The sequence below is a fragment of the Zootoca vivipara genome, chromosome 8, assembly GCF_965207765.1.
Source record: "Zootoca vivipara chromosome 8, rZooViv2.hap1.1, whole genome shotgun sequence".
NCBI classification, from domain to species: Eukaryota; Metazoa; Chordata; class Lepidosauria; order Squamata; family Lacertidae; genus Zootoca; species Zootoca vivipara.
In genome coordinates this window covers 24,303,031-24,330,183 of record NC_142591.1, presented here as the reverse complement: position 1 = coordinate 24,330,183, position 27,153 = coordinate 24,303,031, and the positions used below count along the sequence as shown (strand labels likewise).

Here is a 27,153-nt window from a genome sequence, read left to right as displayed (position 1 = left end):
CTCAGGTTCATAAATAACTAGTTGAATCAGCCCGGAGGGGATTGTGGAAACGTGACAGATTATAGTCATTTTGTTCCATGACATTCATAGGATTTGACTGAATTTTACAAGAGGAGCTTTCTATAACTAAAAAGCATAAAAGTGCCTTTTTGTCTACTGGTGTCTTTTTATATTTTCCAGGTTATTGGTTTTTATTTGAAAATGTCTATGAAAGCAGAGCAGATATTCTGTAGAAAAGTAACTGACATTCCAATCCTGTGCACGTTTACTCGGGAGTCAGTCCCACTGTCTTCAGTGGGGCTTACTCCGAGATAAGGGTACACAGGGTTACAGCCTAAAAATTGTGTTTCCTGCCTATTTCTCCCCAAGAGCATAGTAAAAGTTTTATTTAGGCCCAGATGGTAAACCCGTAGTATTCATGTGAAAGGCTGTAGCACATGCCTTGCATTCATAAGATTCCAGGACAAGTTCAGCAGTCTCTAGTTAGAAAGGATCCCGGGCAACAAGATACCAGACCTCAGCCTGAGATCTTGAAGAGCCGCTGCCAGAGGGAATGTAGTACTACTGAGCTACATGAACCATCAATGTGGCAACAGTCTTCTTGTTGGTATGGGGAACATCAGGCAGGGGCCATATGTGGTCCCCCAGGCCTCTCCGGCTAGACTCTTGCTAGCTCACACACCCTTCTGTGCCACACTCCTTGCCACCCATGCTTTACAACCTCCTTGGGTGACTTTGCCTGAGTGGAGTGGAGAGCCAGTATGGTGTAGTGGTCAAGAGCAGTAGATTCGTAATCTGGTGAACTGGGTTCGCTTCCCCGCTCCTCCACATGCAGCTGCTGGGTGACCTTGGGCTAGTCACACTTCTCTAAAGTCTCTCAGCCTCACTCACCTCACAGAGTGGTTGTTGTGGGGGAGGAAGGGAAAGGAGATTGTTAGCCGCTTTGAGACTCCTTAGGGTAGTGATAAAGCGGGATATCAAATCCAAACTCCTCCTCCCCCTCCTCCTCCTCTTCTTCATTGAATTCTGATAATGCTCCTAGCTTGCCTGGGTAGAGATAGAGAGGTGGGTGTGAGTGTAGAAGCAAACCTACTCTACAAAAGTAAAATTGACTTCATTTTGCCTTTGACCCTGCACATCACAGGCTTGTGACTCCCATCCTCAGTCCAGTGTTAGAAACTCAAATATATAAGCTAAGCGCCAAAAAGGCTCCTTAAACCAGGGTTGCAGTCATCAAAACGGAATGTCTAGTTGCCATTTGGGGGCCAGACGGCTTGAAAGTCGCATTTTCCAATACAAGTTTTTGGTTCCTGAAATTCATTCTGATTGTGCAGATAAAATATAATGGATAGAATTCTACAGGATATGTTGCTACTGTGTAAAAAGTGCCAAGATGCGCCTCCATCTGTTGGAGATGTCAGACACTGTCCTGGCACCTGGGCATCTTCACTTGGTTGCAGGTGGCTGATACCCAGGTGCAAAATACACCTGGCGCCTTTGCTCATGCAGAAGTGAGTGGTTTGGCTTTTTATGGTTAAAAATGTGGCCAGTGTATTTTTAGTTATTATTACATTTGCATCACACCTAAGGAGTTCCAGGTGATAAATATGATTCTCCCTCCCTCCACTTTATCCAGGATCACCCAGCAAACTTGGCAGTGTGTGGATTCGAATGCTGGTCTCCCAGGTCTTAATCTGACATGCCTAATGGCTACAACAAGATTTTGACTTTGTTCGCTTCTCATTTGAAATCAAGACTGGGATAGTCTTCCATAGTGCAGAATGTAAGCATAGAGTTAGAACTTTTGATGGAAAAATATGGCAATGCATTGTTTGAAGGAAGTTTGGTGAATCCATAGCGGAGAACCAAATAGCAGCACTTTTGAGAAGCCAAGCTCTTAGGTTGAATCTCTCAAGAATTAGTTGTCTAACTGGCCATTTAAAAAGGAATTATTTTGGATTTCCCAGGCGATTTGAAGGGTACAGCACCTATCTGAAGTTTTCAAAGCCACATATTTCTTTTGAAGTGCCCTTCAGTAAAACGAGCTCTGAGGCACATTGCAGCTTTTCTATTCCATTCCAAGTAATCCGAACTTGAGAGAACTGTGCTTTAGGCAAAATATTTTTCTGCAGACCAACAAGCGACTTTCTTAACTTCTAGCAAACATCTACCTTATGTAGTTTCTTGGAACAAAGCTTGCATTGCTTTTAAGTTCTAGCTGGTCAGAGAATCAGTAATGATGGCTCTTGTGCATCTTCCAGACTTGATTTTCCAGTGTGTATGAATGAGGCCATCTAATATTATGTTGTAAGAGCAGTGCATGTATTCTCCTTGTGAGAAGTATGACACTTAAAAGATGTAAGGGGTCCGTCCCCCCTATGAGCACTTTCTTCTTACAGGACTTGATGGCTCATTGTGTGGCGGTGAAACCTCAAGTGTGCTCTAAAGCGTAGTCTTAAACCTTTTTAGACCTTTAACCCAAACATGAATTTGAATGCCTGTATCTTTAAAGGCTGGGACGCAGGTGGCGCTGTGGTCTAAACCACTGAGCGGCATCGGAAGTCGCTTCTACACATGTCCGGAAGTGCGTAGAAGCGACTTCTGGCGCCGCTCTGCCCATTTCCAAAATGTCCGCAGCGCCAGAAGTCGCTTCTACGCATGTCTGGAAGTGCATAAAAGTGATTTCCGGTGCCACGGACATTTTGGAAATGGGCACAGCGGCATCGGAAGTCGCTTCTATGCATGTCCGGAAGTGCATAGAAGTGATTTCCGGTGCCACAGACATTTTGGAAATGGGCACAGCGGCATCGGAAGTCACTTCTACGCATGTCCGGAAGTGCGTTGAAGCAATTTCCGGTGCTGCGGCGCTGCTGATCCTGGATTTTTCAATCCGGAACTTGGCACCTATGCACAAACCACCCATGTAAAACAGGTGAATGCCAAGGGATAAACTATTAAGACACTGTTTCTTGAGCAGTGGGTTAAACCGGGTGGTCTACTGCATCCCTTCCATGGTTCTGTTCCTCCTGGCCCAGTCAAATATCTACTGAAACTTGCTGGAGACAAGCTTGCTTGAAGGTCCACTTCATTCTCAAGAACAGAAGAACATCAACATTCTGGATCAGACCAAAGGCCCATCTAATCCAGGATCCTGTTTTCACAGACCACCAAATGCCTACGTGAAGAACATGAGCACAACAGCACTTTTCCTTGCAACTGGTATTCAGAAGCAACAGGAGAAGTAGAATGTGCCCATCGTGGCTACTAGCCATTGGCAGTCTTTAGACACCACAGATTTGCCTAAGCCCCTTTTAAAGGTGGGCAGCCACAACTATATTTGTGACAGCAAAATCCATAATTTAGCTATACACTTTGTGAAGAGCCACTTCCATTTTGAAAATGTGGTCCTAAGCAGTCTGTACTGCAGAAAATGATTTTTCCAAACTCTTCTAGTTGGAAAAGCAACTGCTTTTACGATTTGAGCATAACAGTGCTGGCTGGCAGAGTTCCTCTGTTCTTGCATCAAAATTACAAAGTTATGCAACACAGCTTTATTATATAATGGCAATTAGGAAAGGCATGCCCAACAACCCAGCATAGGAGGCGAGGAAGCCTTCACATTCAAGTGGTGTGCTTACCACCCTTATTTACCCAGTATTGTGAATAATTTTGTACAGGTATTATTGAAGGTGCTAATAAGGGTGTTCGCTTTCCTTTGGCTTCCCTGCTAGGGAAACAGATGTGTGTATGGGGGGGGGGGTGTTTAAGGCAAACTAATCCACTCATTTAGTGAGTTTTTATGTATTGTTTTTCCTCGTAACCTTTATTCTTTTTCAGTGATTCCATATCACCCTTCACAATATACAGGACAGGTTGCAACATTAAAATTATAGATTAAATTCATAGGGCAGTATTTGACACTGGTCTAACTCATTGAAGTTAATAGACAAGACTAACATAGTTTTATTAATTTCGGTGGGTCTTCTCTGACTAGGGTGTAGTTGAACACAGCCCATAATGTCAGTAAAACACTACAACATTGAAATAGAGGCAGTACGAAGACAATGAAATGTCTCTGTGTTTAGCACAAATAATTTTAAAATAATTCTAGTATTACCACCCAGCACAGTAAGTTCTACTTGCTTTTCACTTTGATTTTTGTTCATAGATGTTTTAAAGGAGTGTAAAATTCTTCATGTACAACACATGAACATTTCCTTTTTGCATCATGGCAAGACTACAAGGATTGCAGTTACTTTCACCTTACGCTTTTTATTCTTACTTTGTTTCACTCGTTCACCTGAACGTATAATTAATTAAGTATAATTCCCAAGCAGACTTGACAGTAACTAGGTCATTCAGAACAATATTGCCTACTTAACTCTGTTTAAAACTTAAAGCTTTGCACAAGTGCCGTTTGATTGGAAATACACCTGGGTCTCTAATATTCATTATGCATGCACACCTTTTCAGTTCCATTATGACTGACAGATGCCAACCTGATGGCTAAAATCTGCTTGAATTGTAACTGAATGTTCTTAAATCTAGACTTTTGGAATTGGGGAATATCACTATGCTGATGACATCCAGTTATGTATTTATTTCAGTAAGTAGCTAGGAACTGATGCCTTGGTGTTAAGTCAGTGTCTGAAAGACTGTATTAAGTGGTAGAGGCTGAAGCAGTTGAAACCGAATTCCAACAAGATGCAGCTATTATTGATGGAGAGAGGTCATCTTTATATGTGGTTGATGGGATTGACATGGACCCTTAGGAACAGATTTGTTGTCCAGAGATTCTACTGGATCCAGGTAGTGCCAATGGCTATGACCAGGAGCGCTTGCACCTGTTGTTAGACAACAGAGATCTAACTGTTCTCATCTGTGCCTTCATAACATTTCAGATTGACTAATGTGCTCTTGAAGACGACTTGGAAAGTACCATGACCTGTCTCTAGTGCAGGAGACAAGGAACAGAAAAATTTCCAAAACAAATGAATGGGGTAATCTCAAACAATTCAGAGCTCTGGCAGGCATCGGTTTCTAAGAAAGGCTGAAAGATCAACTTTTGCTTAAATATTGCGTCTTTACTAGGATATGGGATTGAAATAGTGATTCTGACTTGAATTCTCTACCATTCATTTTGTGATAAGTATTTTCAATGGGAATAATTTAAGCATACGTGCTGCCGAAGCGAGCACTTCAATGGGAATAATTAAGCTTTGGGTATGGGCATGCGAGTTTCGAGACGAGTGACACACAGCTGATTCAAACCTGGACTTTTCTGCCTCTAAACTGGGACTCTTCAACCCCTGGAACCACTCAGCCACCACTTGTCCCAGTTAATATCCTGAGCTTGTTGCTTAGTTTATCAGCTTTTCCCCTGCTCTGCTTTGCTTGTTCATGGTTGTCCCCTGCTCCTTCCTGGACCTGTATCAGGATAACCTTCCTGCAAAATTGATGTTTGTCCAATAAACAGCATACAGACCTATCTTATTCTTAACTGTCACAAGTCCCTTTCCTGGCATTTCAAGCTGGTTCTTGTTTTGCCCTCTCAGCCCAGGCACCTTAACTCATTTCCTCTCGAGGAGAGATATACCCTTCCCCTATCCTTGAACTCATTTACTGTAGACTTGCTAGAGATGTGACCTTGCAGATGACATTAACCTATATATTTGGGTTCATACCTGGACTCACTAGACAGGAATTGTGAATTCCATTTGTGAATGAGGGTGGGTTTTTTGTGTGTGTGTTTTAAGTAACCAGCAGGCACAGGGGGCCAAAACTAAATCAAGACCCTGGTGGTGTTTTGGAGAACTTTTCATCCTTTCCTTCCACTGTGGTCCTGATTTGGAAACTTCCATTCAATGTGAATGAGGCTTTTCGTTCCAATGAAAATAGAAAGCACAGGGACGCTAACCCAGAGCACGGTTGAAGGTTGGAAATTATTAGGAGACCTGGTGTGTTATGTCTGCCCTAGGCCTGCCTCTGTATTTTATGCAACCAAGAATTACTCCTCCAGCCTGTCTCTCCTTCTTTTTTCCCTGTGGTTCACTCAGGAGCAATTCTCAACCTATCAAATTGCTCAGAAGAAGAAACACTTAAAATTCTAGCACCTGAAGTTATCTGTTGACAAGATTTATTATTGGAGTTCCGCCGTTATAGCCTGACAATTAAGAAGTATTGGCAAATGTAAACACATTATTGATGTCAATTTTTAAAAGCACAAAATTGATTTAGCGCCCCAGAGGAATACCAACAGAAGCAGAAAGAGAGTAATAGCCATCAATAAGTATTCACTAGTGACAAACACACGCACAAAAATTAGGCTGCTAAGAGATGAGACTACCTCCTGCTGAAATTAAGATCCTTTAAATAGGAATGCTGAACGCTGTGCCTCCATTTCTTTGAACTGGAAACTGCTGCCCCTGAACCACCTCAAAAGATCTTGCGATGTTAGCAAGTAATTATGGCACAACTGCATTCCTTTTTCAGTGGGTAGATAATGGTTTAGAAGTTTTAAAAGTGGGAGCAATACTCCACCCTCCATCCAGCGTTAATTGCATTTCTTTATTTTAAAAATGCCTATTATATTTCCTTTCTAATTTAAGATGTGTATTACTACCCCAGTCAGAACAAAAAAATAAAAAAAAATTCCTTCCAGTAGCACCTTAGAGGCCAACTAAGTTTGTCATAGGTATGAGCTTTCGTGTGCATGCACGAGTGGTAAACCTGTTGACTACTGTTGACTACTGTTAACAACTGCAATTGGTCTTGCAATAAAAAGCAAGGGGTGAGATGGCCACTCCTATCAGCCAATCACCCATTCCCACCACCCTTCTGAGCAATACCCCTCCCCACCCTCTGACTGTACATAAGGGTCTGGTGACTTCTGTTTCAGTGTATCTGAAGAAGTGTGCATGCACACAAAAGCTCATACCTATGACAAGCTTAGTTGGTCTTTAAGGTGCTACTGGAAGGATTTTATTTTTATTTTTTGTTTCGACTACGTCTGACCAACACTGCTACCTACCTGTAACAAGTACCCCAGTCAACAGATGCTTGAATGCAGCCACAGACTGTGTGTACACAGTCTCACTTGCAATCAGGGTTTGAAATTAGCAGGGCGCCAGGTGTATTTTTGCGCCTAAAGATTCTCCATTTGCAAGCACCTCAAAAAGTCTTGAGTGCCATTTTTTGCACCTGGCTCAAGGATTACTCAAGCCTTGAAGTATATGTTAAGGAGTTTAACAATAAAGAGTACAGTCATACCTCGGGTTGCAAACGCTGCGGGTTCTGCGTTTTCGGGTTGCGCTCCGCGCCGAACCTAGCAGTCCAGGAACGGGTTACTTCTGGGTTTTGGCGCATGCGCAGAAGCGCAAAATGACGTCATGCGCCTCTCTCTTTTTGCTTGGAAAACCGCAGATGTTTAAATGAATAAAGCATATTGATGGCACTGCATAAATAAAGATTGCTCACCTGTCACACTTTCATTCCTTTTCCCTGGTGTTTCCTTACTGAAATACAGAATGTATGTAATGGTCTAATTAATTTCCCCTAACTTCTTGTGTAGTTCTCCTAAGCTTTGTGTACTATTTGAAATAACCATTTGTTTGTAGTGCATGTTTCTATTTTGTTTGTGATTGTTTTGTTTAAGAAACTATTCGGAAGCTTATAGGCAATAAGGCCGTCTATAATGCCTTCAGACAAAGATGGAGATATTTGCTGCTCTCAGATAAAAATGCCAAGGAGCTTTAAGCAAGAGCTCTGACCTGTTTTATTGTGTGCGGGGCTTTTTTATATAAAAGAAAACAAGGGGAAGGTAAGGGAGGAACGTGGGAGCAGAGGGTTTCCAGTAGTACAGTAATGGAGATGACCTTTAATATTGAGGCCTTAGGATCAAATTTAAGTTGGCATTAAAATTTTCTAATAAATTCCCTGCTGAATCACTAGGGTTATTTCCCTCTTCCTTCTGCCCCTCAAAGTTAATTGAATAAGGTTGCAATAAAGCAAGCTGTCTGTGCTATTGTAATTGCTCTCAGCAGGCTGGTAATACCAGTGCACAGAATTGCCAGCCGCTGTGCTTTTATTTCTCTCCACAGCCACCCTTCCTTATTCCAACCCTCACTTCCTTCGTTCTTTCCCCAGCCCTTGCCTCATCAGTCCTCCTGATGTTGAAAATCTTGCTGCCCTTAATACCACATTCCCTCCTGCCTCTTTTATGCCATTTAAAATGTTTACTTGTTTTTTGACTGTGGTGCTTCCATGCACTCTTTCTACAGGAAACAGAAAGCACCACTAAAAATAATAATAGTGGAATGATTGAAGTTCTGCTTTCCTCTCTCTGATTATTAGGTTGTCTTCTATGGTTCCAAAGTCAATGGAATGAGACCTCTTATAACACACTTTTTTTTTTTTTTACTGTAGTTACGCTAATTATTACTCATGTGCACCTCAGGTGGGTTTTTTAAAGCTCTTTTTAACTTGTAAAAAGTTTATTTTGACTCATGACTAGTGGGTGATACCACCTTAGTGGTACTCAAAGGCCCATTAAAATTGATAGATTTTATGTGCATTGATTTCTTTTCTTTTTTCCTTTTTCCCCTTTTCTTTGTTTAAGGTGCATTGATTTATGAGCGTCTACTTGGAGTATGACTGACATTGGCTATCATGCCGTATTGCAGAGATGCTAGTTAAGAACATCAGCTCTTCCTATAAACCTTCCTCTGAAATGGTTATTCCTTATAGTTTTGCAAAAGGGCCCAATATATCACTCCCTGATATAATGCCCTCCTCTTTAAGTTAGTGCCCTACATTGTTCTAATGAGCAAGCTACACCCTCTAATGAGGATTTTTAAAAGTCCACTATTTAGGAATTGCTGCATATTAGGGGGTTTGAGCAGGTCAATTACAGGTTGTAACCCACTTGGGTGTGGCTGTAGACCAGAGCTTTCCAAACTGTGTGTTGCGACACATTAGTGTGTCGGCCGCAGTGTGTAGGTATGTCACGCAAACACTCCCTGTGCTCCATCCTGGGGCTGGAAAAGGGGTTTTAGTTTAACTTCTGGTTTGCTAGTAAAACTTAATTACAGTGTTGCGAAATAAAAAAGTGTGTCACCAACATAAAAAGTTTGGAAAGCTCTGGTGTGGACAGAGCTGTTGGTTCACCACTGGTATGTAATGTTCTATGTCAGGCATAGGCAAACTCGGCCCTCCAGATGTTTTGGGACTACAACTCCCATCATCCCTGACCACTGGTCCTGACAATGGGAGAGTGTGCTTTTGGACAGTCAAGCTGTTGGAGAGTTACAGAGCCTGCTGTGGTTGTAGAAACCGATATGGGGAGTGCATGTGTTATTGCAGGTGGGGCAGATAAAGGTTTCTGGTTTTCCTACTACAGGTGCTCTGTGGCATTTCTCTATGCACTGCTCCCAGCAGTCATTCCTCCTCTGGTCTCTACTGTGGAAACCTGAGCTGACTGTCAGGGATTATGGTAGTTGTAATCTGGAGGGCCACAGGCTCCCCATGCCTGGTATAGCTGATATAGGAACACAACACATTTACTTTTTGCTTTAAAATGCATTTAAAAGCTGGCTTTAAAAGGTCATAAGCAGGGCAATGTATCATTATTTAGCCCTTTCCACACACCATGCTGTTCAAATAAAAACTCCCATGTATTTCCTTCTTCCATCCCTACCTTAAAATCATGGTGCTTGGGAAGAGGCGATGCCCACTTGGCTACAGATTCTTATCTTAATGCATTTCCAGTGAAATATATGAATGCACTTCAGCAAACAGCCTGGGCATCTCATCCCTGCAAGATCTTCTTTTATAGGCCATACACATGGCAATAAGAAGCACAGTTCAATTCCCTATGTTTCACTATCCTGTGCAAAGTTGTCTTTTAGGACCCAAAGCCTCACCTCAGACATAATGAACTCACTCGGATAAACCAAAGTTTGTTAGACCAAGAACAAGCCTTTCATTCCATCTTTGCTTCTCTTCCCCTTGTACTCCTGTCTTTGGTGCTTCACTAAACCACATCAGAACTAGGAAACTGGATGTGGTTTACTGAGGAGAAATCAGACCACAGCTTCCCAGTATGTATGTAATAGCGACTGTGGTTTAATAAGCCCTGGAAGTTTTCCATTACAGTGCACAAGGGAGCTGTGGGCACAACACTCATTTTCTGTCTTAATAAATCATGGTGCATTAGATAGATACGAGATCACTATGTCAGAACCGGATCAACGTGGTCTTATTGTGGGGTGTGTTTAAGAGAAATAGTGTGTGATGAAGCCCACTAAGCATTTGACAAAGCTTGTTTCTATTACTTCAAAAAGCAGTTACCTGTTTTAAACGAAGGTAATTGTCCTAGAATCCGTCAAGAGCATTTCCAGCTAATGCAGCCAGAAAGCTGTATCCCTGTTTAAGGTTGTGCACCCTTTTTGCCTGACCTGCTGCCTTCTAGCAGACTGACTCGTATGTGTGTGTGTGTGTGTGTGTGTGTGTGTGTGTGTGTGTGTGCACGCGCGCACACACACACACACACACACACACACACACTCCAGACGCTTGCTCTCTCTGAAGCATTTTTCACACGGCTGCATTAAAGGGTTGATGGACTGGCGTGATTGCAACGCTAAACTGAAATCAATAATGGGGCTCTGCGTACCTGCAGAAACTCTGTCTCTTCGGTAGCTTCTCTCATATCCCTAAGTAACCTCACAATTTAATTCTAGACCTTCCTCTCCCTCCTCCCTTTCTTACACTTGAGTGACTACTAAATAACTTGAAATGGAGCCCATCGCTTGACAATCCGCAAGCAGATTTAATGGCCTGACTACGTGGGTGTTGCTAATAACTTATCAGTGACTAACGATTCCAGCACTTGATATCAGGACTATCTTGACCCAGTTCATGGTCTTGCTGAGATTAATAGGCCTGAATGATTAAACTGTAATTTATCACTTGACTACACTGCTTGGTGATTTCTGCAGCTTCATGTAGGGTGTGAAGGAAGTTGGAAAGTGATAATATGTTAAACAAATGCCATCTATTAGTTCAACTAAATATATCTGTTCAAAGCAGAGTAGAAGATGTGTGCAGAGAAGGGGATGCACTAAATCTCTCCTTTATGTAGAGCAAGCACATTCAAAGGTTGCTGGAGATGTGATTTAAATGTATATTACTGAGTTCAGTTTTTACCACACCTTTTTCTCAGTGGCTTCCAGCCGGAATAGAATACGGTATTTAAAATCTAATGCAAAATGACTTCCAGTATCAAGTCAAGTGGTTGCCAATGCATGCAAAGTGCTATTCATGGGGCTTTGCAAGTGCTGCCGATGAGCTGGTTGGTGATGCCTGCAAACCCTCTTTGGCCTAGCTGCTTCTTTACCTGCTGCACACCTGCCGTGATGTCACGTGTGGGGCAAGTGGGTATGGCTAGGCCAAAGTTTCCTCATGCTAATCTTCTGCCCATCCACATACCTTTCTCCATCCATGTTGTTACAGGAACCTTCTTGCCCTTGCATAGGAAACTGCCTATCCAGACGGAGATGGGTTTCCAACAGTTGGACTTTTATCCTCTCCTCCTCCTTTCCTTGGTGCATTCAACTTCCATTGGGTACTTCTGAGGGTACTTCTAGACATTGGCATAGGTGGCATTTCTTCAGCACGCTTGACATCCCAATCCTGGCGGTGATTGCTTCTACTCCAAATTGCTGACTGGCAGCTATGGTTGGTGCAGTCCAAACAAGGGACTACACCACAAAAACCACCCGTGCTAGCTTACTACTGCAGAGCTAAATCATCCTGGGAGGAAACCACCAAAAGGGTCATTTGGAGTTAAATGTCTCTGATAACCTAAGACCTTAAATGGAACTGGCTCACTAACATCTCTGTAAAAAGATCAGTGATTTGTGTATGAGCCCTACCGAGACATAAATATGAATGTCAGGCCTATAAAGCAGGTCACCAGAGTCATAACTCAGAAAAAACACAGAGCACCAGTGATGTTTTACATTTTGCTTACTGCTGAAACAGTTATTTGACTGGAGATAAGGCTGAGAATTCCAATGACTTGAATACCCATTTGACAGAACCTTAGTGGTATTGGGGCTGCAGCAATATGTGACTCTTACACCACTTGTAACAGTGGATGCCGAAGGTCACAGGTGAGGAGCCAACACTGGTATTGGCTGATAATTGCTCCATCCAGGAGCTGGGGCTGGGCTGGCATGGGAAGGTGGTGCACGTTAAATGCTTATGAAGCTATCTTATAACGTCAGATTATCAGTTCATTTGGTCCAATTTATTTAGGTGTGGGAAGTCTTTTTGGGCTCAGGTTCTGTCAAATGTGGGTAGGGCATGCCTTCTTTCTCCCCTTCATTCACCTCCATTCTCATACTTAGCTTCCATTTGGGGGAAGGGGGGAATCTCTTTTTCCTAGCCTACAAGGAAAGGGAAGTGAGCTGCTATGGCAGGTCTGGAGCCCTCTTGTTTCTCCACTGGCAGCTAGCTTTTCCTTCTGTGTTGGATGGTCCCTGATCAAAGTGATGCTGAGGGGATGTCAAAGTCCATGTTGGGTGAGACTGCGGGACCCATCTCTTTTCTAGTCCAGTATTTTCTAATCCAGGGGTTGGCAAAGTTCTTCCCCAACCCTTCTACCTGAGGTGTTCTGGTTTTTTTAAGATGAAGTTGTCAGGAATTAACTTCTGCACAGAATGCATGGTGTCCAACAGTCAGCTATTGCCCCAGCCCATGGGCTTCTCCCATGTTGGATCTGTGGCTTCCAGCATTACTGGAATATGGTATAAAGGAGATCCCATACCACTAAGTTATTGTCAGAAGGAGCCCTAAAACAGCCCACATTGCAAAGTTGAAATATTACTGTGTTAATCTCATTAAGGCTCCCCCCCACCCCCAATTATGTATCTTCATGGGTTTCTCTGCATCAGAAATTTGCCCTGGTTTAGCCTAACATTCAGTTTTAAGTACTACGTTAGCCCCATTCGGATGTAATAAATATCAAGTCATGAAGTATGACTTGTTTATCCATACTGTGCATGGGTTCCATATTGGTGCACACAGCACATCTCCCATGTTGCTCCTCCCATAGCTGTGCAGGGAAACAAACCACCAAGAGGCTGGCCTAGTGGTTGTGGTTCATTTATCTCCAAACAAACCATAACCTGGAGCCAGAGTTCATTGAGGAAACATAACACTGATAATGTTAAGCCGCACTCCTTGGTGTGTTTCCCCACTCAAATAAGGGAGGAAATGGAAGCACTTTGAACACACAGCTCATGCACAGTATGCTTAAACAAATCATACTTTGTGACTTAGTGTTACATCCAAACGTAGTCGTTGTGGGTAAATAACATTACCCAGCTCCAGGATACTTGTCAGCAGCTGAGAGCATGGGACTCCAGTGCCTCTGTGAAATCAACCTTCAGGTTGAATGCAGCCAAATTCCGCCCAAAATAGACTGTCATGTTCCATCAAAGTGGAGCATTTTTTCCAAGATTTGTGTTCCAACTTAATGAAACCCACATTGCCATGCCCCATGCACTCGGAAGACAGTGGACTCTACTGTTTTACACGGAAACATGAAGCTGTTGTGAGTTGTTTTTTAATGTAGACTGCAGTCAAATGTGGCATGTTTTCAATTTCAAAAAGAAAGTTAAATTGTGCCCCCTCTATGCAGGTCCATGGAAAATTGGACTGCAAAGTGTGCCTTTACTATTTCTTTTCCAACACAAACTTCTAATAAGTGCTGTTCCACTGGCAGTGTCTGTGTTAGAAAACAGGCAGCAAGTATATTGGGCATCCTGCTGTCTCTTAAATTTAATGAAAATGCTTTTAAGACTTGGTGTGTGTGCATGTGTGTGTGAACACAGCAAGCAACACTTCATCTTTTCATCCCTCCCCCAACACCCCATTAGATTTTCAGCTCCATAGGAAACTAAAGAGCCCCCTTTGTCACTACAAGCAAGGATTGGTGATTGAATTACAAAGTGAGTGGAAGTTGGGGACATGGTCTATGTCAGCCTTCCCTAACCTGGTGTTGGACTCCACTTCCCATCAGGCTTAGCCAGCATGCCCAAGGGTCAGGGATAGCCATGCCACAGTGGACATACATTGGTAACCTCATGATTAGATGACTGTAATGGGCGATGTTAGGTTTTCAACATCGTGATGCATCACCAGCCAATCATCGCAATCTGGCAATACATCGCAGTGTTGAAAGGGAGGAATAAGCTGCTTCGTTTTTGGCACTGGAAGACGCTGGGATGAAGCTACCTCAGCTTGAAGCTGAAGCAGTTTCAATACAGCTTGCTCCTTCCACCCAGCACTTCTCTGCTGAGGGGCGGGCAGCCACACCCTCCTCAGTGGAGAAGCTTAAAGGAGAGGCCAAGGGAGGAGCAAGCCCGGCCGACGCAGCTTGTTCCTCCTAGTGGTATGAGGGCCAGAACATTATGGTGGTTTCACCCGGCAGTGTATCACAGTTGAAATCGCTGCCGCTCCTGAGTCCCTCTGCCACCAGCTCCCAGCTACAGCTTGTTGCTCCCTCGGCACGCTGGGCGCTGATGGCAGAGGGACTCAGGAGAAGCAGCGGTTTTACTCGTGATACACCACCAGGTGAAGCAGCCATCATGGTCTGGCCCTCATACTGGTCCTGGGTGATGTAGCGATACATCCCCCAGGTCTACTGTAGTGCTTTGCACCTGGTTTGGGAGGTGTAGCTAGTGCAAAATGCAGCTGCTAGGATGCTTAGCAAAACACCAGGTTTTAGACATTGCACCTGTGTTGAAAGATCTTCTCTAGTTGCTTATTATCTACTAAACCAAGATCAGGATTTTGTTGGTAACATTTAAAGCTCTAAACAACTAGGAAACAGGATACTTGGCAGACCACCAACCCCGGTACAGGCCAAGCAGATTTTCATGATCTTCTGAGAAGACCAAGTCAGTTATCACTTGGTGACAACACCAAAGCAAGCCTTCTCAGGGATAGTGCCCTCCCTCAGGTTGTTTGTGAGGCAGAGACAGTAATGATCTTTAAACATTTGCTTTAAAACAGGCCTCACCAAACTGCGGCCCTCCAGATGTTTTGGCCTACAACTCCCATGATCCCTAGCTAACAGGACCAGTGGTTGGGGAAGATGGGAATTGTAGTCCAAAACATCTGGAGGGCCGAAGTTTGGGGATGCCTGCTTTAAAACATGCAGTATTTGTTTACCTAAGCTTTCTTGGACTCCGATTCTCAGATTTTAATTATTATTATTTTGTACACTGCTCAGTTTTACTTGTGATGTACGAATGTGTTTTGTTTTGATCTCATTTTTCTCCAGCTTCTAGGAAATTGCATTGACTGTGGGTATTGTATTTTTATCATTTTATATAAACCGCTTAGAGATTTTTATTATGTTAAGCGATATAAAACTTGACATAACGTATGTAATACCGAATACATAATATCCAGAGAGTTGGATCCCAGCCAACTTAAACCCAGGAATCATTGTCTGTAACACCAATGGTATATGTTTGATTGGTATTTTTGTATTAGCAGATGTGTAATGACATAAAGCTCAGGGAAATTTAATAATGGGTTTGGCAGGCTCCTGCTGAAGGAAAGAGGCAGCCCAGATGGCTGAAAATGGCAGCCAAGAATGTTTTGTTACATGTCTGCACAAAACTCATTACATGTGCATAAATAACAATCTCTTTAACTGCTTCTTCACTATATTTAAAACTGTGATGATATTTGTGTGTGGGGGGGTGTTTCCTGTTTTTTTAAATGAGGCCGCTAAAAGACACATTTTTCTGTGAAATGTATTTATCAGCTATAAAGAAGATGCAATTAACAGCTTACCCTTTTATTTTCAGTTTTGTTGTATACAGTATAAAGAACAAGAAATGCTATCCAGGGCCAGCTCTAGGTATAGTCCCGGTGGCGCAGGGTGGCGCAGGGTGCGCAGGGTGGAAGGCGGGGCGCTGCGTGCTGCAAGGGCGGGGGCGCCGGAGCGATCTCCGCGCCAGGGCACCTGACCTGCTCGAGACTGCCCTGATGCTATCATCTCAGCCCATCGTTGTAATGCTAAACAGACTTCAGATGCACTTACACATGTGGCTTTTCATGGCTGTGGCAAAGGGATTCTTGCACCGTGTGAGATGATGATGATGATTATTATTATTATTAATTCAATTTATATACCACCGTTTAGCAGAAAATCCCAGGGCAGTGTCTGAACCCTAATAAGCGGAACCATGGATTATTGAAACAAGCCAACTTTGTAAAACCCAGGTTTGAAATTATCATAAATAACTTAACTGCAACTAGTGAAAACAGAAGCAAACAATTGTGATAGCATAGGAGAGAGGAGGGGATGTCAGCCCACAGCTTACTTATGCTTGTTCCCATAATAATAAACCATAGTTTGTCATTGCATCAAATTGCATCAAAATGCAACAGGAGCATAATAATTTTATGTCACTTCTGAAAACAGAACACTTAAAAAAATAAGTTCCAAATGGACAATTAAATTTTTTAGAATGCGTTTCATGTTGTGCATTTTCTTGCAAATAAAATTAAAAATACAAATCAGTGTATAAAGATTGTTAGGAGTGCCGTCTACCTCCCGTTAGTTCCAAAACTGTAATTACATGTTGAATTTATGGAGCTGAAATAAACTAATAATCATTCATTAATCTGTGATGTGGTTCTGAAAATGGTTTCCAAGATACTGCTGTAATAAAATGCAAAGGCTGCTCATCTTCTTAACCAGCAGAATTTAAAAGGCTGACTCTATAGTTCTGCGTGATTCAGTCACCTAATGACAAGCCGTCCATCAGCCCAGCCGTCACCTTAGTCGTTTCAAATGGCAACTAAATTCTTGCAGAGCCTTGTCAGGGTCACTTATTGATTACTAGTTCTTCTGAAGAAAAGCATTCTTATTGATTCACCTACAGTTCACTACCTTCACTTTTACATTTATTTGCTTGCTTGCTTGCTTGCTTGCTTGCTTGCTTGCTTGCTTGCTTATTATGAATATAATCTGGTTTGTTTTGCATTTTCATTTGCTTTCCTCTCCATTCAAATGCCAGACAGCTATGAGAAAACAAAGTGCTTAAATCTCAAATGATTCCACATAATTTTATTTTTCTACATGTTAATTTTTTTATTGTTTGATCCTTTGAGTGACAGGAGTTCTTTTCATACAAAGGAATCGTATGAGTTGACGTAACAGTAGTCGAAAGGCTAAACTAGACAAGACTGATCTGCCTTGGTTTTATGCTTCTAATAAAGGACTAGGTGGTGGCAGAATAGATTCATGCTAGTAAAACCTTGACCCACTAGATCAGGTAAAGTTTTGTTATTGGCTTCAATAAGATCAGATTTAACATACAATGAATTGGCTCTTCCTGCTCTTATATGTATCTATGTTTCTCTGGCTTCCTGTTTCCGCCACTCCATTTTCTTACTCCTTCCCAGTGTTAGAAACTCAGATATATAAGCCAGTTGCCAAATGCCTCCCCTTAAACCAGGGTTACAGTCGCCAAAACGGAATGTCTAGTTGCTATTTTGGGGGGCAGGTGGCTCAAAAGTCCTATTTTTCAGTACAACTTTTGGGTTTTGGTTGTGCAGATAAAATATAACGGATAGAATTCTATAGGATGTGTTGTTTGTGTGCAGAAACAGACAAGATCCAAGGATCCTCAGGCATGCACCTCCAGATGGTGAGACTTCAGGCACAATCCTGGTGCCTGGACATCTTCACATAAATGTTTCTGGCACTTGGCAAATTTCAAAGGCTGATCCCTCCAACCCAGTTGTCAAGCTTTGCCCTCTTCTCCTCTCAGACTCTCCACATTTCTGACTGCTGAGTTATTATGTGTTTGTATTAGGAATCCCTTCCCCACATAGGTTTGGTGGTGGTGGTGGCTGGGTTTTTGGCATATTCTTTCTTTTTGTGTGTACTTCAGGGTTATGTTGAACCCTCTGGTATTTCTCTCTTCTGTGTCAGCGGTTCAGTTTTGGCTATACAAACAGGAGCATGGGGAGACTTGTATTTGTATATAGAATCTTGATTATATATGTACTGTACGTTTCTTGTGTATACACTCGCAAATGTGCAAAGATGAATTGGGAATGTGGGACGTGTTGCTAGTTTAAATAATCATCTCTGCCTTTATTTTCATTGCTAGGTCATTTGGATGGCACTGCAAAAAAATTATTGTTTGGTGCCTTCTTCAGTTGTGCGTGAGGTCAAGTTCACACTTTGCCTGTACCATAGCTGCCAAGTTTTCCCTTTTCTCGCGAGGAAGCCTATTCAGCATAAGGGAAAATCCCTTAAAAAAAAAGGGATAACTTGGCAGCTATGGCCTGTACATCGCTCATCACTTTAGTGCTTGATGATGCACAGCTTTTTGAGATGATGTCAAAGTTCTGTGATATTTTATTTATAATTTATTATTATTATTATTGTTATTATTATTAATGTTTCCTTCAAGGAACCCAAAGCAATGTGCATGGTTCTCTTTTCTCCCTGTCCCCCTTCCCCATTTTATCATCTCAGTGACCCTGTGAGTCAGGTTGGGCTGAAAAAGAGCGATTGACCCACAGTTACTCTGTAAGCTGCACGACTCTCTTGGATTTGGATCCTAGCCTGATCCTCTCTAAGTCCTGCACCACACTGGCTCTCGTTCATCCTTGAAAACCATCCATTGGCTTTCAACAGGTGATGAGCATACATGTATGAACCAGCCCATATTTTTAAGCACATGCTGGGTGTATACTGGTTTAGAACCAGAAACATTTAAGAGGCAATGTCTAGTGGTGCCTGCCTGGTTGCACAACAGCAATGAGGCTTCTGGCAGAGCAGATTTGCAGGGTGTGGCAGAGAGGAAAAAGTCATCCTGTGTGCAGGTAGACCCCTACTTGTGCGATGATGGAGCTCACACTATGTGTTCCCCCTTTATTCCTTGTATCAATTTGAAGCAGTTGTGTTCGGTGGCCAAAACAAGCACATAAGTGATACGTTTCAGTTTACAAACAAAATGGTCCAACTTGTTGCCTTTTGTAAATTTAGGGTTCAGATCAGAAGGTAAGCCTGCAGTCGCCGGAACTGAAAATCAACAGGAGAAAAATGTTTTAAGCCTGCCATGTCTGCCTTGGAAAATCTAATAAGGTCGCTTTGTAAAAATGATTAAACATTTCTGTACATTCTCGCTGCACTAGAGTCCATGATGATGTAATTAGCACCATGTGACCTTTGCTTTATGCTTCCAAATGGGATCCATAAATATTTAATAACACGGGAGACTCTCTGTTCTCTCTTCATAAAAGAAGGAAAGCTCTTGTCAGCCACAGCATGGCCCTGCCTTCAGAAGTCGCAGCACGATGACTTGCTTGTGCTAAACCATATCAAATCCAATTGATTGCTTCCCTGATTGCTTCCCATAGCTTGAGTCAGCCATGCAAGGAACTATGCAGGGCTTGATGAATGCGAAAGAAACTGTTTGCCTGCGGCTGCTTCTGCATCACCTGCAGAACGGACCTAGGCCGGTAGCAGGGAACAAGACAGTGGCTTCAGCATAGTGCGATTCCACACTCCCAGAACATGTGCAACTGTGCTATTTATTTATTATTTAACTTTAGAAACTGTATGTCCCACCATATCGTCAAAGCCTCTAGGCTATGTCCATGTCAGTAGTGCATACAATGGATGCATACCATTTGTCTGGCTTCCCCGCCCCCTGCCGGGTGCTGGTTCCCTCCTGCACGGTTGTGTTGTCCGCCTGTGTGCTGCTGTACTGTCCGCTCACGCAGTGCTGAATTGGCTCCCAGCCTTCGGGCTGCACATGTAAAAGTGGACCTACACAGAGTAGCCATGACAACACAGCAAGTGGAAACCAGAGGGAACATGCCAGAAAAGCTTTGCTTTTAATTTCAGGCCTCCTTTGCCTTGGTATTTAGGTTCCATCAGCCGCTAATGCTCAGTGCTGGTTTGTTTTACGGGGAGCTACCGTCCCTGCTCCCACTGCTCTCCAATCCCACCCCATTGCAAACTCCTGCAATTACATGTGGACCCCCATGAACCCTCCCCATAGCTCTCCTCACAGCCATCCCCTCAGGGTTCACCCCAAATACACCTCCCAATAGCTTGCCCAAATCCCCCTTCTCTCACAAGCTCATCCAATCCCACCATGCCCCCTGTCACTGCTGCCATTCATTGCTCTCTTGCCCTGTGGCAGCAGCTGCCCTGTCCCCCTGGCCTGGATGTTCTCACCTGTGGATCTGAACTGGTGGGGAAGGGAAGAAGAGTGCTTTTGAGGTGGGCAAGAGAGCCAGAACCCACCGACCCCCACCCCCCATTGGCATGGGTGAGGGAGAAGGATGACTCCATCAAGCCCCCTCCTCCTCTGGGAATTCTGCTATCAGAATTCTGCTGTCAGAATTCTGCCCACCTCTGCAGAAAACTCCTTACATGCACATAAATCACAATCTCTTTAGCTGCTTTGAAAACAGTGATAATATTGGAGGGGGGGCTGTTAAAAAAGCTTGAGGACAGGGACCATCTTAGAACTGATTTTCGTCAGGCATTATGAGAGCTTCAGGGCAGGGTATAAACTCTGCCTCTTCCAGACTCTTCACAGACTGTTCCTCTTACATGAAGAGACCAGTTGCTTTCTGCACCAACTAATTCAGCCCCTCATTGATCTCTTGCTGCCCCTTCTTCCCAGCCACTGTCCATTCGAAGCCGTTTTTTCACACTTCATCCTTTCATCCAAGTCGCCTTTGTCCCCCTGCACCTTGCATGAAACCTAGCCCTTCTCTTTGCCTCCTACTCTGCCTCTGCCTTTCAGTTCCCAGAACCTCCATTCAGGTGTCAGTTTTGAGAGCGGCATGCATCAGAGAATACAGTAGAGACCTCTGCTGCCTATGTGCCGCTGTGGCTTCTGCACGAGGCACAAGAGAAATCATAACTTTCAGGGCATTGCATTCATAAGGGCTAAAAATATCCCTCTTAAAAACGTGAAAGGTGAGAAATTGAACATTTCCCCCCTTCCCCCCAGAAACAAGGTGCTTAAGACCCAGGGGCCGGATCCTGCCCAATCGTCTTCTAAATCTGGCCCACAGACGGTCCGGGAATCAGCGTGTTTTTACATGAGTAGAATGTGTCCTTTTATTTAAAATGTATCTCTGGGTTATTTGTAGGGCATGGGAATTTGTTCATTCCCCCCCCCAAACACACACACATGATAGATAGATAGATAGATAGATAGATAGATAGATAGATAGATAGATAGATAGATAGATAGTCTGCCCCCCCCACAAGGTCTGAGGGACAGTGGACTGGCCCCCTGCTGAAAAAGTTTGCTGACCCCTGGTTTAAGAGATTAGCATTGCAGGATGTGTTGCTGGCAACAGGAATACTATAAGTACTACGCTGTCTGTTTCCAGTGTGGGTGTTTCCACACCTACGTTTTCTAGCAGTGGTAATTCCAGGCAAAGTACCAGGTTGGAGTAACTGTGAGGCCTTCCAGTCATTGCTAGGCTACAGGTAGCACCCTCTCTAACCATTGCCCACACTGCCTAGGACATAAGCTAGTTGGAATCCAATGACATTGGAGGACTAGAGATTCCCTCTTTCCTGTGTTATTCCAATAAGATGGCTACTTCTCCCTGATATTCTTCAATCCTGCCTGTGTTTTTTACATGGAGAGGAGAAGTGGCAAAAATAGGATATGTGTTTTTAAAAAAGAAAAGAAAACTTTGAGAATTAATGCATAGTCTGGGCTTTTGAAGATTGCTGTTCTGACCTGTTGCAATCTACTGTTTATTACATTGCTAGCTGGCCCAGCCACGCGTTGCTGTGGCTCATCCCTGTGTTTCTCCCCACCCTGTCCCGATCCATGACATATCCCGTCTCCCCTCCACCCCCCGGCTCATCCCTGTGATTTCCCCCACCCTGTCCCGACCCATGACCTATTCCGTCCCCTCCTCCCCCCAACACCCACCTATGGGAGTCCCCACCTCCATTCGGCCTAGTTCAGCCGATAGAGGGTGCTATTTTGCCTCTTCTGGCTCTTCTGGCTCTTTTTTCCCAGCATGCACTTTTGGGTGAGTTGTGTGTTCTGAAACACGGGGTTTGGGGGTTTCTACGTTGCACAGCTGTGACATCTATCTACGCAAACAGTATATGCTTCCTCTCACAGCAGTTGCCAGCTGCTGTTGATGAGAGGCCCACCATAATTGAGGTTGGAAGGCAGGAGCCCACTACAGAATGGGCTGTAGAACTGCAGCCATATCCCTCACAGGCACCTTCCTTTATCTCCAAGGGACCAAGTGCCTCCCACACCACCTCACCAGTCCAGTGGTGCATGGAGCACACCCAGTGGAAGGCCATGGAGTGCAGGAGAATTGCCAGGAGGACTGGCCATTAAAGAGACTATGCTGCTCTAAAGAGACACAGAACGTAGGAGAGCTGGACTGGAGGCAAAGACTCAAAAGGCCTCAGGTTTTTTTTACATCCTCCTCAGAGAAAGTTGCTCCCTAGGAACTCTGCTTGCTAACCTGCCCCGTGGGCTCCTCCATGGAACAAGAACGGGACATGCATTTTGGAACCTCCTTGATTATGTTGCTTTCTGTGAGCTGTTTCTTGTGAGCCTGTCCTCTCCAGGTCTTCACCTATGCTGGACACCAATCTGCCGGCCCCTGTTTTCCTACTTCTGATTCTGCACAGATGTTCTTCTTGAGCCCTAGTCAATTGAAACCAGGAATGGGGAGCCTCTAGCCCACCAGATGTTGCTGAACTACAATGGCCTCATCCCTGACCATTAGCGATGCTGGATTGGTCTAGTGGGAGTTGATGTCTGACACCATCTGAAAAGCCACAGGTTTCCTGTTCCTGATTTAAAGTCTCTACTGCCAAGAGGGTATTAACAAGGACACTGTCTAAGAATGGTTCCTTCAGACTGCTTTGAAATAATTTAATAATGTTGTGCTAGCACATTGCATTCATTGTGGTGATTCATTCATAAGATTTTCAATTGATACCTGATGTTCTCCTTCTCAAGCTTGGAATTTGAAAAGGTTTGTAAACTTGTCTCCTCTTAAGAATTTGCAAGTTGTCTTTAAACTCTAAGCAGCAAGAGATGCAACATCTGATGTCAAGGTACTTAACTGTGTTAAATGTGGGCATCTTTTTTGTTCCCACAGGGGGGAAAGCTGATTAGCATTTGAAACTGCAACCCCCTTTGTAAACATCTGCTTTCACTCTTAAAATTCAAAGTAAAATGAAAAACATAGCACTCATGCTAGTTCGTATCAGAGTGTCCTTCCAAGTAAGCCACTGACTGTTTCCTGAGAGACGAAAAGCACACACCCTTGTATTTCTGCCTATATTAAATGGTTTGTTCTCCTGCTGTGCAATGCAGTATAATCATGACATCAAACGAAATGGTGTCACGGCTTAAACCAAACAGTAGATTCTGTTGGAAAGAATGATCAATGCCATTTTAAGATCATCAGCCTACCAAGGTGTGTAGATGTGACTGCCCTCATTTAAATGCCACTGAGAGGTCTTCTCTGTGACCCTCCCCATCCCATGGAGAAACCATGGTGCTTTGAATTTCTCCCAGAGCCCATGCCTTCCATGCATAAGGCCCATGGTCCAATCCTGACATCTCCAATTAAAGCATATTAAGTTGCACTGGTAGAACATCCCTTTGCCTGAGACCCAGGAGAGGTGCTGCTAGTCAGTGGAAGCAATAATTATTGATTATAATCATACTTGGCTGCAGCAACTCCATACACTTTCATACATCCATAACTTAGCACTGTCACCCAAATAAAGAAACCTTAGCTGATTGATCATCTGTAATTTTAGTTTATTCTTGATATATTAAATATGCATAAATGTGCATATTGAAAACGTTTATGTCTGAAGAAAACGAGCATATTTTGTACTTCACACTTGTGTTAGAGCAGATGCCGATTTAGAAGAGGCATTTCTAAGTCTTTGGAGGTTTCACTAGCCTAACTGCATTTTTCCAAAGTGCTAGTATTTTATTTCATTTTTAAAACGTTTATTTTTAAACCTGTTGCCTAATTTAAGTAGGAGCACCTTTATAAACAGAATCAATCTAAGCCAGGGGTAGGCAACCTAAGGCCCAGGGGCTGGATGCAGCCCAATCATCTTCTCAATCCGGCCCGTGGGCGGTCCGGAAATCAGCGTGTTTTTACATGAGTAGAATGTGTGCTTTTATTTAAAATGCATCTCTGGGTTATTTGTGGGGCATAGGAATTCGTTCATTTCCCCCAAAAAATATATAGTCCAGCCCACCACATGGTCTGAGGGACGGTGGACCGGCCCACGGCTGAAAAACATTGCTGACCCCTTAAGCAGCTGATGGTTGCAGCTGTAGTCTTCCACTAGGCATCAACTGATGTATTGGAGTCTACGGGCATCATTGGCAGGGGGTTGGTTAGCATTGGCAATCACTGACTGAAGCACCTGGTGACCCTGGGAGATGAGGAGCTTCCTGGGTTGACCATTATACTGCCACCATGGCCCGCATAACTCACTGAGCTTTTATTTTGGTGTATTAAAGTTCCTTTCAAGTGTTTGGTGACATTTACCCTTGATAGGCCATTTATGTAAATGAGCTCTTTAATGAAGTCTGCATTTTAAATTAGATGCGTTTTTATTTTAAAAGAAAATCCTGTGCTTTCTTATTCTTTATAATACTTGAATTTTAACTACGAATGTTTCTTATGGGGATACTTTTAATTCCCATCTCGTGCAGGTTAATCGCAGTAATAAAAAGAGCTTCCTTGCTTGTCCTTTAAGGGGTTGGCATACTAATGAGACTGCTTGGAAAGCTCTGATGAAAACCATCTATTTGCCTTTTTAAAAACACATTAAGTGTGACCTTCCTTTAAAATTGATATACCTCTGTCATTAATTTGGAGGTGGGAAAAGAAACAAAAGTGAGAGAAGCAATATGTTTTTCTTTTTATAGCAAGTCCTATTGAGGTCTGATACAGATTATGTTTGGGGTTTGTTTGTTTTTGCCAAATATGCCACCCAATAACACACTCTGGTTAAAAATCTGTGCAGTGTTCATTTAACAGTGTCATCTGCTACCCTAACATAATGTTCAGTGTAATGCTCCCAAAATCAGTGTAATGCTTGTTCACCCCTGTATCTGCCTCCCTACATCTCACCCTTTAATGTAAAGTCTCCCTGTCTTTCCCTCAACAGCCTCAACCATGGTTAATAGATCAAATGGATTTGGTTTCGTTTTGCATTGAGATCAAAACACCTTGCTGGCCATGAGAAATTAATAGGCCAAATTTCACTGTGTTGTGAATTCCATCCATCAGGTTTAGAATAAGGTAGGATTAAAAAAAAATTAACAAAATTAACAAAATAAGGCAGACTTGAGGAAGAGTTGAAGAATGTGCATATGAATACTTCGCAGAGACCACCAAAGTCATTGTATGCTAAGGATTTCTAGCTAAGAGCTAAGCCACTCATTGCCCAGGATGACATCCAGTATTGTTGAAGTGGAATTCCACTTGAACAACAGGACTTCCCTTCCTCTTCTCCCAAGGAAGCCACCAACCCACCCAGAAAATCTTCTCAGGAGATTTGGGAAACCTGCAGAACAGTTTTAGGAGCACACAGGAGGCCTGTGGGGGGTGGGGTGGGCAGGGAAGGAAGTAGAAGGCCCATTACTCAAGAAGACGCCCACAGCACAATCAAGCAGGTCTTTTGCATGTCTCTTGCAGTTGCCTTCTTGGCTCATGATTATTAAATTCACACTGTAAGTGTTTTTGCCTCGGCTATATGTATGTACTGTATGCTATATTTATATCCCACCTGTGAGGAAGGATAGACTAGAGATAATTACATGCCCATGGCCATCCACCTGGCTTTATAGCTAAGTGGGGAGTTGAACGTGGACTTCCATCATTCAAGCCCAACATACAGGAATAATGTTTTGTTTTTGTTTTGATTACAGCACTATAAAACTTTTTCCCCGCTGCTTCATGTTTCCTGGGGCTTACAGGTTTGCTTGGATTGAAATCAATATTTCATCTAGTTAGCTTTTGGGAGATTAGGCAATACACCACAACCAAGCATAAAATCATTATTAAGCCTCTATAGGGTTTCATCTGTTACAATTATGAAATTGAAAATACATATTTCTTCCTCCTTTTGAGCATGTCCTTACAGCTGCTATTTGGTGCCTGGCAAAGTCTCTACCTGCTGCCATTTTGTGACTCGTGGGCCTTGCACTCTGTTAAATTCAGCTCTCTCAAGAGGACCTTGGGGGTAGGAATTTTAAGAGCCCCTGATATTGCAGAAGTAAAAAATAGCTCATTAAAACTGATGATCAGAGCATTCATGATGCCAGAATAATAATAAAGGTAAAGGGACCCCTGACCATTAGGTCCAGTCATGACTGACTCTGGGTTGCGGCACTCATCTCGCATTATTGGCCAAGGGAGCCGGCATACAGCTTCCAGGCCATGTGACCAGCATGACTCAGCCGCTTCTGGTGAACCAGAGCAGCGCATGGAAAATACATTGAAGGAAAGGTAATAATACTGATATCCAACATTCTGAGTCCACATATCAGCTAATTTACAAATTTTAATGTGATAATATGCCATCTATTCCTTACATCTTCCTTTTTCCCAAAAGTGGTTCTCATTTACTTCCTCTCAGGATGAATTCTTGCCTGCACTTCTAGTTCACAAATCCTCTTTTCTGAAAAGGATTCCCCCAAACCTCATATAAGACAACTGGCAAATTTATGAAGGAGAAAATAGGAGTGCAGAGTGTTTCTGTACAGTATTTATAGCTTTTGATGTGCTGAATAGAAGTGGAATAATAAGCCAGATTTAGATGCTAAGACAGATACCAGCCTTGCATCAACAGTGGGGGAACTGGATCCATCCAGCCAAGTCCCCCACCTTCCATGGGCCAACATTGACAGGTGGGCAGGACCACACAGCTGTCCAGCATAATGATGTCAGGTAAATGACACCTGTGAAAGTTCAAAGGGGGTCAGTGTAGCTGCCCATCAACGTACATCTTCTCTCCAACCCCTCCCCACTCCACTAATACCTAGTTAC

At 43.2% G+C, this 27,153-nt stretch overlaps 1 protein-coding gene across 2 annotated transcripts in view; it reads left to right on the top strand.

Annotated features, from left to right (window-relative positions):
* LYRM4 (LYR motif containing 4) overlaps positions 1-27,153 on the top strand; it is a 49,769-nt gene that overhangs the window by 6,113 nt on the left and 16,503 nt on the right. Inside the window, exon 3 of one of the 2 annotated variants that reach the window (XR_015951365.1) lies at positions 25,271-25,404. The exons of the other annotated variant lie outside the window; for it this stretch is intronic. The gene's annotated coding sequence lies outside the window, so the exon portion shown is untranslated. The remainder of the gene's footprint in view (positions 1-25,270; positions 25,405-27,153) is intronic. 2 annotated transcript variants of the gene reach the window in all.